At 44.4% G+C, this 18,369-nt stretch overlaps 1 long non-coding RNA gene across 1 annotated transcript; it reads right to left on the reverse strand.

Moving 5' to 3' along the window:
* Nucleotides 1-16,236, reverse strand: LOC310704172. The gene is made up of 3 exons (XR_014524623.1): nt 15,775-16,236; nt 3,035-3,125; nt 1-1,536 (listed from the first exon to the last, which is right to left on the reverse strand). It is a non-coding gene; the product is annotated as an uncharacterized lncRNA (long non-coding RNA).
* Nucleotides 16,237-18,369: the final 2,133 nt, after the last annotated feature.

Genomic DNA, 18,369 nt, shown 5'->3' on the forward strand with positions numbered 1-18,369 from the left:
ACTGAGTTGGCAGCTATAGAGGCTGACTCCATCAGTTTTATCCATTGATATTGTTGTATGTTAGGCGGGGGATTAATTGGCATGGTGCCTGATTCCCTTCTAATTCCCAGGGTCCTGGATCCTGCAAGGGTTAAAATCTAAAGGAGGATATCAATGTTGAATTAGGCAAGGGTCATAGTTGCCACTTAAGTACAGTGGTACCTCGGGTTAAGTACTTAATTCATTCCGGAGGTCCGTTCTTAACCTGAAACTGTACTTAACCTGAAGCACCACTTTAGCTAATGGGGCCTCCTGCTGCCGCCGCGCCACCGGAGCCCGATTTCTGTTCTTATCCTGAAGCAAAGTTCTTAACCCGAGGTAATATTTCTGGGTTAGCGGAGTCTGTAACCTGAAGCGTCTGTAACCAGAGGTGCCACTGTATGGTGCTTAGTTTAACAAAGGAAGTAGCTCTGTGCCATAGGGAAAATGGGTGGGGTGGGGTGGCTCCCTCACCTGATTGGTAATAAGAAAGTCAAAAGCCAGTGAGTTTTTGTGAAAGCTGGGCTAGAAGCAAGCCAGAAAGGCAGAGCCATGCTTGAAGTCAAGGCTTTGACTATGGGCGAACCAAGACTCTTGGGGTGTTCATGCTGTGAGTCCCACCATCAGGTTGTATATATGTGTAAATAAACCGTATATCATAAGGGCACCACAGCCTCCACTGTCCCTCATTCCAAGGAAACCGGACCTTGGATAAGCACCTGGAACTCCTGGAGTCCTGCACTGTTTGGAGATTGGGGTCGCATGCAGCAATATCAATATTACATTTGGAAGATCAAAACTGTTCCCCTTTTCTCCTGCAGGGTCTGTGAACCAAGGGTGATTGGACAAAGAACAGGAAAGGAAAAAAATATATGTTTCAGTTAAGTGAAAAACAAGCAGGAACTGAGATATCGTCACTATGTAACCCTAGTCTCAGTTGTAGTCAATAATCTAGAACTTCCATGGCTAGTCCCCGTAAGCATTCTTTTGCCTTGATTATAAATACTGTACATACCATTAGAAATTAATTTTTTAGAATCTTTCAGCACTTATTTTGCACATATTAGAATGCAGGCGAGGGGAAATAATCACATATCATTCTCTTTAATACAGATATGGCAACTCCACTGTAGATAGCCTGGTTGCCTGTATTGGGCCCATGGCTAACCCCATCCTGTATACAAACGTTCTGGGACACTACTGCAGTAAAGGGAAGGCTGACAGAGAAACATGAGCCAGTTTTTATTCTGTTTTCTGTATATGAGTCGTCTGCAGCAAGGATTTTTCTTTTTCTTTTTTTGCTGAGTGGGGGTGGGGTGAGGAGGCTTTGCTTTCCAGTGCATGCTTTGTTAATACCAGCTGCCTTCAGCACCTCTTATTTGTGCTGACTGATTTCAGCTGCAGTTCTCTCAGATTATGACTGATGTCATAAAAGCTGCCAGCTGCACAGCCTCTTCAGTTTTTCTGGTGATGCTGGCTGGTTGTTGTTTTTTTGCATGCTCAAGTGAGCAAATACACCTTAAATACAAAACAAAGCCCTTAGCGAGAATGGGTACAGAAGCTTACTTAAGCAAGCAGTTTGGCAGATTGTATAGCATTAACACATGACAATCTAATTGTTTGCATTGAAGTTATAGCTGTCTTTATCCAGCCCTACTCCGCTGCTGTGTTCTATTCCTTTCGTTTAGGCATCCATCATATGCAACACAGGTACCCAAATGCACTCCTATTCCCCTGTGTATCTTCCTTTCTGTCCTCTTCTAAGCCTTGCTTTGGATATAGCCTTAGCAGAGGTCAAAATTAATCACATCACACAGATACATTGATCTTGGTTTGGCAAACTTAGCAGGGCTATTTCATGATCATATCTTATACTCTTTTCTCACTCTCAGTTTTACTTGTTAGCTCTTTCTGCATTTAGCTGTCCCCAGTAGCTAAAGATCATCAGGCTCTAGCAACCCTGTTCAGCTCACCCTCAACATCAATGTACTCATTTAGTATACTGATAGTTTGAGGAAGGGGTTCAACCATACACTGGGAATTTAAGTTTGTGCAACTAAAGTGAATCAAAACACTGTACTGCCCTAGTGCAACAAATCCGCTTTTTAAAAATGCTTTTGCGTTTAGGAAAGCGATGGAGAAATGCACTGAAAACTGGAATAAACGATAGATTAACAGGAAGTCATATAAATATCTACAAACAGATCACAATGAAGGCTTTTTGTTGTATAACCGCTCTGTAAACAAATCAGAGCAAATATTCAATAATGACCATCAATAATGACCGGAGATGGTCTAACCACTGCCTAAGCTTTCTGCAACCAAATTAGGACAAATGCTGAATAAGGAGGTCATCTGACTGGCGAAGCACTGTAATGGCTTCAGGCAACTCTAACTGCTTCTTGTTCTTTCTACTGAAAAGCAGCAGCTTCCCTTCTTCCTGCAATGGGCCCCACAAATCCTAAAGCTGATCTTGATTCACAGCAAGGATTTCAGAATTAAATACTTGGTGTATAAATAGAGGGAAGAATCCTGTGCAAGAAAGCAAACTACAAAAGGCCACATGTATACACACACACACACTAGGGAAAGAGGCAGCCTGGGCGTCTATTTACTCAAAGTCTGGTGTTCCAGAATCCAGAATCTATGAAAATATTATCCATGTGATTTTATTTCCAAGATGAATGTTGGCAGACGTTTATGAATACATTGCCAGACTCCAGTTCGTTCAAGAGAAGAGGCATAGCTAAAGGATGTTTAGCTATAGCCCATTAAAGTCAATGTGAGTCTTTTGTAATGCAATATTCATAAATTGATTAGTTAGTTGCTTCTCTACCATGTACAGGAAGTATGTAAGACAAGCCAAACAGGATGAAATATCCTAAGATAAAAGCAATCAAACAGTACCCAGAACAGAACAGCTATTAAAGCAATATTCTGCCTGAAGTTTAAAACATTTTTGTATTGTAAAGAAAGATTTCTAAAAAAAAATTAAAAAAAATTCACATGTATTTACCTCTCAAAGAATTGCACATGAAGGAACTAGGCGCTCATCTCTGGAAAAGGAGCCCCACTAGGTGGTCACCGCACCACTGAAATTATTAAATCTGAAAATATCAAGTTGATCACAGATCAAATTTCAGTAAAAAAGAAAAAAAGGACACAGAAAACACCCTTAAAACTGAGACGGCAGGGAGGACTACAGAAGGCAACAATGCCTTGCAAAACAATATTATGCACCCCAAAAAGAAACTGGGCGTCTTACTAAGATTAAAACAGTCTTATAGTCTTAGAAGGCATACAAATATGCAAATGAACCACCTGGGAGAGTGCTAACTAGGCTTTGGGAAGGAGTAGGGCAGACTCTAGGACCCTGTCAGAGCCTCACGCCTCCTTCCCAAAGTCTCACTTACCAAGCTTTGAGACTGCAGCCCCACAGCTCAGCCCCACAGCTCAGCACTCAGTGCATGCACGCTGCTTGCATGGCCCTAACTGCTCTCCTGACAGTGTGTGGGGAAAGATAATACTGTCACCCAGAGAGCACTACACTTGCTCTCTTGATTGTGATACAGTATTTCGCTCAAGTGAAATAGGTGTGTGAGAAGCCTGTGGGCTTCTCCTACACATCTGGCTGAACACTGTGGAAAACATGATGCTGAACTAATAGAAAGGCCCTGGGTCTGTTCCGGCAGGGCTCTTCTTATCATCCTGCGGTAACAGATAGAGAAAAATTGACAACATAGGAAATGGCATGTATGTGAGAACCAGAGGTGGAAATCTTGGGCTTAAAAAAAGGTTTGTGGTATTCAAGAGAAGTGAACAAGCAGAGAAAGGAAGGAACTGAACTGCCAAAAGGTAAATAGAGGGAGCTTGAACTGAACATAGCAAAGTAGGCATTGAGAGTCTGGGGCCTTCAAATGTTGCTGGACCACAACTCCCATCACCCATGACCATTGGCTATGCTGCCTGGATGAAAGTTGGAGCCCAGCAGCATCTGCAAGGCCACAGATTCCTTATCCTTGTAGCAGAGGAAGCCAGCACAAAGAGTAGTATAGAGCAGGCTTCACCAACCTGGTGCCCTTCAATTGTTTTGGAATACAACTTACATCAGCCCCTGACAGCATGGCCCTGACAGCTGAGGCTCATGGGAATTATAGTCCAAAACAGTTGGAACACACCAGGTTGGGGAAAGATTATACAGTCATACTTTGGATCCTGAATGCCTTGCGAGTCAAATGTTTTGGCTCCTGAATGCCGCAAACCTGGAAGTGAGTGTTCGGTTTGCACGGCTTCTGAATGTTTTGGAAATCGAATGGACTTCCGGAACGGATTCCATTTGGCTTCCAAGGTACCCCTGTAGTTGCTTTCAGAGCCAGCTACAGTGTACCCTAGAGCATGGATTCCAGAATAATTAAAGCACTCCCCAAACTTTAATTATTAGGATCTTGTGACATTGCGGTTTGTAACAAATTAAACTGTAGACCTTTGAGGTGACTCTCCTAGTTTCAAGCTCAGAGGGAAACCTGTTCAGTTTCCTCTCCATCCTGAATGAATGTATGGCCATGTTGTTCTGCAGCTCTTCTGTGAAAACCCTCAAGAGAAAACTTTCTTGGGAGTGAGGCAGGCTGAAAAGGGCAACCAAACCACACTAGCTGCAGAGATGTTGACGGCAAGCTTTGAAGTGAAGCCAGGCTGCTGCCCCAACTTGTAGGGAGCAGGCTGAGGCAGGAAATGAGAAGCACGCTGAATTAATCACTTGATGCTCTGATTAAGAGGCATGGGACTCTGTATCATGTGATAGCTAAAACTCTAAGCTCCGGTCCCTCAGACATTATTTGGTACATGAGAAATTTGAACAGACAGATGGGAGTCATGAGCAGGATTACAACTACTATTAAGCGCAAAAAATGAACTGAGTCAATTACAAATGGAATGTCCAACAATCAGAAGAATACAGTATAGGAATGGTTTCAATGGCGACCTCCTGTTTTGTTTTGATTTTAATGTGTATGTAACAGTGTATATCATAATCACATCCCCTTTTCTGAATATCCCTGAACCAGAGTAAAATCTTTCCTGCCCAAGAAACAACCTGTGTGCTTCCAGAGAGGGGGATGATACACAGCTCACAACCTGTGTAGCCAGTCAGGCATAAGGTGTGGAGTCTGTTCCTTCTCCAAAAGCCTGAACCTGCTGATACAGTAAGCAGCTTTATTGAAACCTATTTATAAGGCAGCTTTTACTATGTGAAATGGGGTGTATGGGGTGTTAGGGTGGGCGTAGTACCTCTGGTGGGGGACATGTCATGCTCCTTCTAGGGTTTGTCCACCTTTGGTCTCCACTCTGCTCTCAGCTCTCACCTGTACTACTTGATCTGATCTCCACAGAATGGGGTAGCATATAAATGTACAGTGGTACCTCAGGTTACATACGCTTCAGGTTACAGACTCCACTAACCCTGAAATAGTGCTTCAGGTTAAGAACTTTGCTTCAGGATGAGAACAGAAATCGTGCTCCGGCGGTGTGGCAGCAGGAGGAGGCCCAGTGGTGCTTCAGGTTAAGAACCGTTTCAGGTTAAGTACTGACCTCCAGAACAAATTAAGTACTTAACCTGAGGTACCACTGTAATGAATACTTGAATAAACAAAAGACTGAAGCTTTCCTGTTTTTAAAAGAATCCATCTCTCTCCCACTATTCCTTAGTTCCCATTTGCCTGTACATTTCCAGTAGGGAAATAAAACGACACAATATGAACAAAAACTTTGGTTAGTGGCATATATTCACTTGAATATTAATGCATATGAAAAATTTGGTGGGGGGAGATGTGGGGAATATCTGAAGTTGCTTACTGAACCTGAACACAGGTCCATATAGTCCATTATTATTATTATTTACTCACTCTGGCTGTGACACTCCAAGGTTTCAGTGCCTAACTAAATGTTGAAAGTGTAGAAAAGGAAGCTGCCTAATGCAAACTGTTTGGCCCTCTAGACCCAGGGAACGTTGGGGAACCTTTGAACCTTCAGGTGTCACTGAATTGCCCTGCTATCTTATGATGAAGGGCAGTATATGTCTAATAAAAAAAACACCACCATTAACAACAACTGCAGCTCCCGTCATCCAAGGTCATTGGCCAAATGGTTTTATTTTGCAGCGAAAAATAATTTAACACAACTAACATTATAAGTGGAACTATACTAAAGATGGGTGACACCCTTTAATCTTGTTTGCACAGACTCCTGTGTTTGTGATCTATCGGTTGTTCTTTGAGGAGTGGTTTTGCAATCAATCTTCCATCACTTCAGAGGCTTGATGTCTAACTGGTTTTGCTAAGAATCAGTCATGATGGCAAATCAATATTAGGTTTAACAACATAGACCTGATTTCCACCGACTTCGTAAAAACTAATAAATAATAGGGCACAACTTCAATGGTTTCCTATCCATAAATGCTGCAACCACTGAGTTTCGTTGTTGTTGTTGTTGTTTTTAAAAGAAAACAAAGTTATAGGGCTTTGACTTTGTTGATATTTCTTCCGGCAATCTTAATTCCAGCTTGGGATTCATCCAGCCCAGCCTTTCGCATGATGTATTCTGCATATAAATTAAATAAGCAGGGAGACAAAATACAGCCTTGTCGTACTCCTTTCCCAATTTTGAACCAATCAGTTGTTCCATATCCAGTTCTAACTGTAGCTTCTTGTCCCACATAGAGATTTCTCAGGAGACAGATGAGGTGATCAGGCACTCCCATTTCTTTAAGAACTTGCCATAGTTTGTTGTGGTCAACACAGTCAAAGGCTTTTGCATAGTCAATGAAGCAGAAGTAGATGTCTTTCTGGAACTCTCTAGCTTTCTCCATAATCCAGCACATGTTTGCAATTTGGTCTCTGGTTCCTCTGCCCCTTCGAAATCCAGCTTGCACTTCTGGGAATTCTCGGTCCACATACTGCTTAAGCCTTCCTTGTAGAATTTTAAGCATAACCTTGCTAGCGTGTGAAATGAGTGCAATTGTGCGGTAGTTGGAGCATTCTTTGGCACTGCCCTTCTTTGGGATTGGGATGTAGACTGATCTTCTCCAATCCTCTGGCCACTGCTGAGTTTTCCAAACTTGCTGGCATATTGAGTGTAGCACCTTAACAGCATCATCGTTTAAAATTTTAAATAGTTCAGCTGGAATATCATCACTTCCCCTGGCCTTGTTATTAGCAGTGCTTTCTAATGCCCATTTGACTTCACTCTCCAGGATGTCTGGCTCAAGGTCAGCAACCACACTACCTGGGGTGTATGAGCCATCCATTTCTTTCTGGTATAGTTCCTCTGTGTATTCTTGCCACCTCTTCTTGATGTCTTCTGCTTCTGTTAGGTCCTTTCCACTTTTGTCTTTTATTATGGTAATCTTTGTACGAAATGTTCCTTTCATATCTCCAATTTTCTTGAACAGATCTCTGGTTTTTCCCATTCTATTGTTTTCCTCTATTTCTTTGCATTGCTCGTTGAAGGCCCTCTTGTCTCTCCTTGCTATTCTTTGGAAATCTGCATTCTATTTCCTGTATCTTTCACTATCTCCCTCGCATTTTGCTTGCCTTCTCTCCCCCGCTATTTGTAAGGCCTCGTTGGACAGCCACTTTGCTTTCTTGCATTTCCTTTTCATTGGGATGGTTTTCGTTGCTGCCTCCTGTATAATGTTACGAGCCTCCATCCATAGTTCTTCAGGCACTCTGTCCAGCAAATCTAAATCCTTAAACCTGTTCCTTACTTCCACTGTGTATTCATAAGGGATTTGATTTAGATTGTATTTTACCGGCCCAGTGGTTTTTCCTACTTTCTTCAGTTTAAGCTTGAATTTTGCTATAAGAAGCTGATGATCTGAGCCACAGTCAGCTCCAGGTCTTGTTTTTGCTGACTGTATAGAGCTTCTCCATCTTTGGCTGCAGAGAATATAATCAATCTGATTTTGATGCTGCCCATCTGGTGATGTCCATGTGTAGAGTCGTCTCTTGTGTTGTTGGAAAAGAGTGTTTGTGATGACCAGCTTGTTCTCTTGGCAGAACTCTATTAGCCTTTGCCCTGCTTCATTTTGAACTCCAAGGCCAAATTTGCCAGTTGTTCCTTTTATCTCTTGATTCCCTACTTTAGCATTCCAATCCCCTATAATGAGAAGAACATCATTCTTTGGTGTCATTTCTATAAGGTGTTATAAGTCTTCATAGAATTGGTCAATTTCAATTTCTTCAGCACCAGTGGTTGGTGCATAAACGTGGATTACTGTGATGTTAAAAGGTCTGCCTTGGATTCGTATCGAGATCATTCTATCATTTTTGAGATTGCATCCCAGTACAGCTTTTGCCACTCTTTTGTTGACTATGAGGGCCACTCCATTTCTTTTATGGGATTCTTGCCCACATTAGTAGATATGATGGTCATCCAAACTGAATTCGCCCATTCCCGTCCATTTTAGCTCACTGATGCCCAGGATGTCAATATTTATTCTTGCCATCTCATTTTTGACCACATCCAACTTACCCAGGTTCATGGTTCTTACATTCCAGGTTCCTATGCAATATTTCTCTTTACAGTATTGGACTTTCCTTTCGCTTCCAGGCATATCCGCAACTGAGCGTCCTTTCGGCTTTGGCCCAGTCGCTTCATCAGCTCTGAATCTACTTGTACTTGTCCTCCGCTTTTCCTTAGTAGCATGTTGGATGCCTTCTGACCTGAGGGGCTCATCTTCCAGCATCATAACTTTTATATGCCTGTTGCCTTTGTCCATGGAGTTTTCTTGGCAGGGATACTGGAGTGGCTTGCCAGTTCCTGCTCCAGGTGGATCACTTTTGGTCAAAACTCTCCACTATGACCTGTCCATCTTGGGTGGCCCTGCACGGCATAGCTCATAGCTTCTCTGAATTATTCAAGCCCCTTTGCCACGGCAAGGCAGTGATCCATGAAGGGGACATGGGGCATAGCACAAGGAAATTAATTAGAAATAAGTATGAGCCATTCATGCTCCATAATCCCCACTTTGAGAGAAACTTCTAACAGTGATCAGGATACATGAGCAAAACATTAATAACAACAAAGGATAGGATTTTCTCAATGACATTTTGGCCATATTTTATCAATATGGAATTTCAGAACATGGGGGCTTGCTGGCAAACAATATGAAAATAATGTTTATAAGATTTATTCGTTTACAACTTGAAAATAGGGTTGTTGACTAGTTGCTGAAAGTGTTTTTATGTGATAGAATATAACAGCTGTTATCTTAAAATAATGTGGTAGTTACCATATGGGAGCTCGGAAAATTTCTTCCCATAGTGACAGGGCTTGTCAAAATATTGAACACTTGGATGAAATGCAGAACACTTGGAAGATAGGCTCCCTTGCCTTTAAAAAGAACATGCACTGCTACTTCCCCCTCTTCCTCCTGGTCATTTCACCTCCCCTCCCTCTAGCTGTGCTGTGTTTGTAGCTAGAGAATTTCATGTGTGGGGAGTCTTCCAATTGCATGCCCCCATGGACTAGCCAGATGGTGAGTTAGGAAGAGCCATTTATCTTAATACAATACAATGGCTATAGCTCAGTGGAAGAACATCTCCTATACATGCAGAAGGTCCCAGGTTCAGTCCCCAGCATCTCCAGGTAGGAGAGGAAGAGAAAGTTGCCTTAAACCCTGACGAGCCCATGCACAATACTAAGCTAAATGGACCAGTGGTCTGGCTCAGTATAAGGCAGCTTCCTATGTTCCTAACAGCTTCTGAAATCTCCATTTTTCCATGCTCAGAGAATGTTACTGCGACTCAGAAAACATCGTACAAAATGCCAGCTGGCTGCTGCAGGTAATTGACATGAACCTCTGGTTTTCTTTTTCTACTGACATTACTTAATGCTTGGATGTATTTTGCATAATTAGGTAAGGACCCCATGACGGTTAAGTCCAGTCAAAGGCGACTATGGGGTGTGGCGCTCATCTCACTTTTCAGGCCAAGGGAATCAGTGTTTGTCCACAGACAGCTTTCCGGGTCATGTCGCCAGAATGACTAAACCACTTCTGGTGCACGGAGGACTGTGACAAGTGCCAGAGCACACAGAAATGCCGTTTACCTTCTCGCCACAGCAGTACCTATTTATCTACTTGCACTTTTGAACTGCTAGGTTGGCAGAAGCTGGGACAGAGCAACAGGAGCTCACCCTGTTGTGTGGATTTGAACCACCGACCTTCCGATCAGCAAGCCCAAGAGGTTCAGTGGTTTAGACCACAGCACCACCTGCGTCCCTTTACCTCTACATAATTAGGGCATAATCCAAACTTGGCCACTGCCTGGCAGGGCTTAACAGGATGGTGGGGCCACTGCCACATATGTAGGTGGAAGGTTGGGGGCAAGCAGATAGCTGTGCCAGGAATTTGGCCTGGATTGGGGTCAATGCAGTCACATGATGGCAATGGAGTTAGTTCAGTTCCATTGCAGAACACCTCATTTTGGGGTTTTCTGCTAGATGCATTTCTGCCCACTTTTATGTTTTTGGGCAGAAGAGGGAGCACCACACTGGCAGTGATGTTAGCTTCCCTCCACCGGCAGAGGTAAGCAGGAAGAAGAAGAAAGGGGCAGGAGGTGGAGGGGATGGCACCAGTCCTGGTTAATCTTTGACCATACTGGGCCCAGTTGACGCTGCATCTAGAGTAGGAACATGCATTATATTTCATTATTTTTATTGTGGAACACTGTGATTATTCTCTTCAAAGAAAAGCAGAGTATAAATATCAGTGTAACTAAGCCCTGGCTATACTACCTTTTGAGGAGATGACACAGGGCATGCAGACATGGGTAGTGGAACTCTTTTTTTAAAAAAAGAAACAGCTTCAGGGCTGAAGCTATACTCTGGATACTGGTACTGAGCTGTACAAGAACAGTGTTGTCATGGTAGATCATCAAGAGCAGGAGCTCATCATGGCTGCCCCTATAGCAATACCACATGAGAGTCCCTAGCCATGCCCCAAGAGGAATTAAAAAATGCAGGCAGCTGTGTTTCATTTCTTTATTTTATTGTGTTTATTACCCTTCCTTTCTTTTGTCATGGAATCCAAAGTGACACGCATGTGGTTCCTAGGCTGAGCTAGAAACACCCTCCACTTTGTCATTTTTGAACGCTTCTAAAACTGGCTGTTAAACTCTGCAAATCTGATAGCAATAGAATTCATTAGAAGATATTGCAGCAAAAATGTTGGCTTAAGGCAGTGTTTCCCAACCTTTTTTGGGCAAAGGCACACTTGTTTCATGAAAAAAATCTCGAGGCACACCACCATTACAGCCCCGTGACGTCAGCGCGCAGCGTCACGCCGGGAGGGACATGAATTGCTAGCAAATTACATAATCACCTCCTTGAGGGCTGGCTCATCTTCTCCGAAGGCAGAACCCCATTAATTGACAGCACAGACTTACACCATAGCCAAGACGAGGGGGGGAAACCTCAGTCATGCACAGTCATGCACATGTGGGGGCTAAATGAGGACGAAGACCGGGCAGAGAGCAGGGTTCAAATCACCCCACCTGGCCAGGACAATCCCTGGGTGCTCCCTTGGGCCACTCGCCTGACCCACCTCGCAGGGCTGTTGTTGCGAGGATAACACGGGGAGGAACACGCGCGCCCCCGGGAGCTCCTTGGAGGAGAAAGCGGGCGATGAATGCAATGCACGAAATATATGAGAGGCGACCAGGTTTTGCAGGTGAGGGGCCCCCGCCAGCCTCCGCTTCCAACACCCGGTGCAACGACGCCGAAGTTTCCCCCCGGGCTCGGCTCGGGGAGCAGCACTGCTCCCCCCCGGCTCCCCTTCGCCCTCCTGGCTCTCTCTGCCGCCCACTGGGGACCCCCCTCACCTGCCAAGTCCGGAGCGCCGGTGGAAGTTGCATGCATGCATGCAGGGCGCCGCGTTGCCATTGCATTGCACTGCACTCCATGCAATGCCTGCACGCAAGCATTGCCTTGCACGCCCGCCAAGGGGTCTCCCCGCGGTCCGATGCGTCCCCTCCGGCGCGGATGCAGCATTGCAAAAATAACCACCCCCCCGACGCAGCCCTACCTGGGGGGCAGCCTCCGCCTCTGCCGCTCCGCCTCCGCGGGGATCCCCGGGCTCCATCCTGCCGCCCAATCTCCGCAGGGGCGCAGGCAGGCTGTGCGGGGTCTGCGCGGAAGAGCCCCTGCCCGCCCGGCCGCCGCCGCTGCGCTCATTCCATGGCCGGGAGAAGAGCGCTTCAAACAAAACGCCCGGCCTGCCAGGCCACGCTGGGAAATGTAGTTTGCGCACCCCGCACGGGCGCGGAGCCCAAGGGCGAGGGGACTACGGATCCCGGCAGCCCCCGCGCCGGGGACGGAGGGGGAGAGGCCGGGTGCAGGGATGGAGGGACGGGTGGGCGAGCGAGTGAGTGGCAGCCGCCAAGCCTTGGCCGAGAGCCAGGAAGGGCCTCCCCGGAGGAGGAGGAGGAGGGAGGCGCACAGCGGGAGGGAGGGAACCCCAGGGGTCATCTAGTGACGGCGCCCCAATCGAAAATTTGACTTAAAAAAAAAAATCTCGAATTTTTAATTTTTCCCGCGGCACACCAGGCAACATCTCGCGGCACACTAGTGTGCCACGGAACAGTGGTTGGGAAACACTGGCTTAAGGAACTCATACGCACACATATACACACACACGTTTTTAAAAAGCATATATTTATATCCCCAACTTTTACCTAGCATAATAAATAGCACAATAACCAATTTATTAGGATCAGCTGGCAATCAGCATGTCAGACTTTGGCTGAGGAGGCCTGGGTTGTCATCCCTGATTAGCCATGAAATCTGTGGCGTGACCTGCCTTAGGCCAATCAGACTAGGCTACTTCATGAAGGGATCAAGCACCTAGACACACCACCCTCCAAACTGACAACAATTGCCAAATACTGCTCCAGCAGATGTTATTATCTGCTGGGGGGGGGGGAATGAGTCCCTGTTCCACTACAGCACTGTGCAGCCTAAGTCCCAAGTTAGCTTCAGTCCCATCTCCAATTAAAGAATCTCAATTCCTGAAAATGGACTCTTGGTGAGACATCCAAGCCCATTTCTAGTCAAAGCAGACAACACTGGGCTACATGTATCAATATTCATAGGTGTCATGAAGGATGATTTTGAATGGAAGGGGTGGAAAAGGGGCCTAGGTCACCTTTCCCTTTCTGATGGTTCTCCACTCCAAATAAGCAGCTCCTGCTCTTCCACAGTTAAAAACATGAATGAACAACATTTTGAATCCATAAGTGGGAAGTAGCTGTACATCTTTTTGCAAGAGAAACAGTGAGAGGTGGAAGGATAAAGCACACCTTTCCCCTGGTTTCTTTTTATTTAATATTGCCCCTTTCAAGCTGCTATTCTTCTTGAAAATGATATCGTGTATATCAAGGGCTTTGTCACATGTATTTGCTTGAAGTGTGTAGTCAGGCTCCAACTTGTGAGTGAGCCAGAAAGACAAACAAAATCATCTGCTAACCCTCGTGCCTGAGGTAAACATAGGCATTTAACTTGCATTGAGTGTTGTTGTCAGTTTCCTGATGTCTATGCTGCTCTCTTATATCTCTGAGTTGTAATTTGAACTCCAAAGCAGTAACAAAGACGGACAAGTATATCTATTAACCAGGCTTCACTTTAATCATCTGGATTCAGTTTCTGAACTTTCCAGTACTGTCTCTGCATCAGATGTCACAAGTATTACATCTTTCTACTACCGAAAAATGTTAAGATAGCAAAAAGCAGAAAGCAAATTCCATTGAGCAAACGCACTTTTCACTGTAGTGAAGCACGGTGAATGAAATGGAGAAGGAAAACACAGGTGGGGAGGGAGGAGCATGGAATGCTTTCCCTCCCCATCTACGTTTTCCTTCTTCATTTCATCCCCATTTCTTCACAACAGCATTTCCCCTCCTCATTTTGCAATGTCTCCCTTTCCATACCTCTATCAAACCACTAACCCACATAGTCCCACTCGAGCATTACGCTGCATGCCCAGTTGTCTCCTCACAAGCAGACTCCCAACTTGGCAAGAGAGCAGCTTCCAGATAGGAAGCCATGGCGCAAAGGCAAGAGAGAGCTGGCTCAGTGGTAAGGAAAGAAAGAGGAAGTGTGTTTATTTGGAGGAAGGATAGAAAGATACTGTATGTGTGAATATAAGGAAACTGCCCCAGAGAGAAGGAAGTATCGGCCACCGCAAGCAAGCAGGCAAGAGGCGGGGCATGGCTTCCAGATCCAAACCTGCCATCCCTCCAGAGCAGGGGTCAGCAAAATTTCTCAGCAGGGGACCTGTCCACTGTCCCTCAGACCTTGTGGGGGTCGGACTATTTTTTTTGGGGGGGGGATGAATGAATTTCTATGCCGAATTTCTATGCCGAGGTCATGCTGGGTCAAATAACCCAGAGATGCATTTTAAATAAAAGGACACATTCTACTCATGTAAAAACACGCTGATTCCTGGACCGGCTGGATTGAGAAGGCGATTGGTCTGGATCCAGCCCCCGGGTCTTAGTTTGCCTACCCACGCTCCAGAGTGTTGCTTGAGGCAACTGGCTCAGAAAGGCTCAATGGTAGCTCTGGCTCTGGTTCATTGCCACCAGACCCAGGAAGGCAGGGTCCTGACTACCTTCAGCTAAAAATGCTGCTTATCATGTTCAAGGTGCTTAGAAGTCATTAGAATGGGGTGGTATTTAGGAGTTGCTGGGGCCGACATTTCAGCTTGGGGAAAAATGTTATTTTTGCTACTCTTTGGACTATGTTATTGTGTTCCTTTTCTTAGGCCTCATTATGAATTGTTAAGTGGATTGTTTAATCAAAATGTACAGTTTTTTAGCATGAGATGTTTTAATTAATCTATGACTGTTGTTCTTGTTATATCTTGAAACATTATATTTTACTATGTGCATTTTTCTGATGCTGTGAGCCACTTTAAGCATGGGTCACCATGCAAAAGCAGCATACAGATAAGCAATGATGATGAAAAAGTGGCTTTGCTGAACCTTGTACATAAAGGAAGGCAAATCACACTTTTCTCATTATTCTGGGGTTTTGCAAAAATCCAGAAATATTTCATTTCACTTTATGTGCTTTAAAATAATATCCATATTTTAACTGCTTCTGGATTTGGTAGCACAAACAGGTAGTTCCAGTGAAGCCTAATCGAAGTAAGACTGGATGTAGCATATGATTGTGTTTGAAGTCTTACTACTGTTCAGCATGCCTGCTTGTATGTTAACAACGATGTCAAGATTGTCCTTGTAAATCATTTATGCAAGGCAGCTCAGTTGTCATCGTTCTCATAGACCATAAAATGAATTTACTCAGACAGAAAGCTTCGTTATCCAAGGCTGCATGTGATCATCTCAAGGCATGCAAAATATATTCCATGTGAATGCAAGGACAATTAAAAAGTATTAAATCTGTTGCCATCCATTCACATTTTACAGCAGTAACTGATTTTGGAGATACACAAAGATTTTATCTCAAGCTCTGTTTCATCAGCTGATAATCAGACCTTCTATCATGTTCTTCTTTCCTATTAGCTACACAAATGGAAAGAGTTCTCTATCCTTTTCATCGTCTTACAGATTCTTCTCTGGGGCAGGGGCATGGAGAAATACTTGCTTTCAATCAGCCATTTCTATAGTCACTATTAAATATAATCCGTATCACAAAGGAATAAAAACACAACATTTTCTTAAAAGAGTAAAATAAACTCACCAAAGTATGTGTTTTCTCTTTAGCATGAGGCATTAATCATCTGCTGCAGCAATCCAAGCATTGCCCTCCATCAAAGATTGGACATACTGTTCACCACACACAGGTCGCAGTTCTTATCTTGTTTCTTTCTAATTAAATCTTAGAGTCATAAGCAGCAAACAACTGAGAGATAAATTAGACAGTGGAATCCAAACCACAGCACAAAATTATTGCTCAACTTCTAGAAAAGGCAAGTGGTTGCTTGTGCCATGATAGTTTCTGCTTATGAAGCTATTGGGGCAGTCATCTGCAATCCTGCTTTCAGTGCTATATTTTGACCCACGAACACAAGCACTGTGGGGTGATCACGCAGCTTCGTTTCCAATCAGTGCATATCCTCCTGTGACATCCTGATGAAATTTTGCAATATTTCATACCATAAATATACCAAGTGGTGCTGCTTGAAGCTCCACCACTGACCTGAGCAACTCTCTTCTGCCATGCATCTGACCTTCGGCAAGAAGCCTGTTCTCCAGGGCCCCATATATAAGGGAAATCATAGCATTGCTTGCAAACAGTTGAAGCTTTACAGCAAAATATTCTATTTGGATGCCTACTTTACAAACCATCTGTTCTGTGGTGTAATATTTTGCATGCACATTCTTGCTTTAGTTCCTACAAACATACATATGTGTGTGTATATATATATGTGTATATGTATATATATGTCATTATTGATAGGGTTAAACAGGGGAACCAGACAGATGGGAGTTTACTGGCACATTTTATTTTTCATACTTTGCCAATCAGTTTTATGAATTATTAGAAGACAAAACAAACAAAAATGAAGAAACACAACCAACCTTAGGCAATTGGCTCTTGTACATGTGTGCTTAGCCATGATACACCATTCCATTCCATTCCCTCTCCCACTCAGTCCCCCCCCCCCCCGTTTGTATTCTATGGTAAGTGAGCAACCCCATTCTTATTTACATTGTTTTTGTCCTCCACTGTTGTAAACAAAATCTGCCCTTCCCTATCGGTAGGAGAAAATAACAGAGGCCAATCAGAGAATATTGAGAAGCAAAGCAGCTAGTAAGCCTGATCTTTATTAAAGCTGTTGCAACAGAGTGCTCCCCTCACACGCAGGAGGATGGAGGAGGACCCTAAACAAAGAATTCCCTGCCCTGGAGCTCAAGATCACCCCTCCATACATTACAGAAGGGGTGTAACCCAAGACCACCCCCCACAAACATCATGCCTACATCACAGAAAAGGCGGTCTACAACAGAAATTTGAATGTTGTTGTTTTTCCTGTCTGCCAGGTTATCTCATAATGCCTTATCTGATTGCCTTTCCTGGTAGTCTGGCCATTCCTTTGAGATGGTGTTTTCCCAATTCCTGAGACAATGGGAAGGTTCCCTCACCCCCTCCCTCCTTGCAGAGAAAACATTTGGTCAGTTTGGGAGTCAAAATGGTTTCAGGACAGTCTTCCTGTGCTGCTCCAGACATGTGGTCCGCATATCTATGTACATGCTTGGTTGGTAAATTTATGAACATTTATAATATATATAAGACATTAAATTTTTTATTACACCACCACACAACTAGGGTTTCCCCCTAATATTTTTTGTACTTTTGCAAACCTTGAGGTTTCCCTGAGCCTGCTGATACTTCTTTCATGTGTTGATGTGGTCATTTTGACTACATAAGCAAGAACACACACAGGGGCATGGCTGGGGGGGCACAGCCCCAGGTGCATTTTTTTAGAGGAGGCATGACCAGGTGCCCCCATGACAAGCTCCCTCATTGCAGCCTGGCTCCGGCACGCTGAGGCAGCTTTCTCACACTCAGCCTTAGCAGCTCTTCTCCTGGGATAAGTGTGACCCAGGGGTGAAGTGCGGGAGAGGCAGAGGCAGCATTGCCGCCCCTTTTCTGCACTGGGCTGCGCTTGCGAGGGAGCTGCCAGAAAGAAACAAGGAAATATAACCTTTGGGGTCTTTTTTGTGGTGCATAAAGCCTACTTTTTATGTACTAGAAATAACACAACTGGACTTAACAGCATACCAGCCTTTTCAGAGAAGCCATTGGATGAGAAGAGGACCTTAAATATAGGCAACCATTAGATCAGCAGCTTGGTCCATAGCACAAGTCAGCATGGGCAAACCCTGTGGAATTAACACACAAATAGATGCCCCAGGGCAAAGAGAAGAAGAGCTCATCAAGGGAACTGTGTTTTGGGGAGCAGGGAGCTTGTTTTTGGAATTGAGCACTTTTACTGAGGCAGTTTGGAGGTGTCAGGGATGACCAGAAATAAGTGGTGTCAGGGTACCCATTGGCCAGTTGGCTTTCTTGGTGCTCTGCTTGTTCCCATCATCTGGGAGGGAGGGGAATCAAATGATCATGAATGGAAACTTATCCTGTCGCCTTCTTTCATAGCACATGAATATGTATATGCATATAGAAACTGATTTTAAACAGTGGATCTACAGTGTGCTTATCAAAAGCACCCTCTGAAGAAAGACACAACTGGGTATGATGGTGGTAGCAGATCCATTTGGGGGACTATGGCTTTCCTGATGACACATCAAGAGGGATGAGGAGGGACCTCATTTA

The sequence above is a fragment of the Podarcis liolepis genome (assembly GCF_965112155.1).
Source record: "Podarcis liolepis genome assembly, chromosome: 3".
Classification (NCBI taxonomy): domain Eukaryota; kingdom Metazoa; phylum Chordata; class Lepidosauria; order Squamata; family Lacertidae; genus Podarcis; species Podarcis liolepis.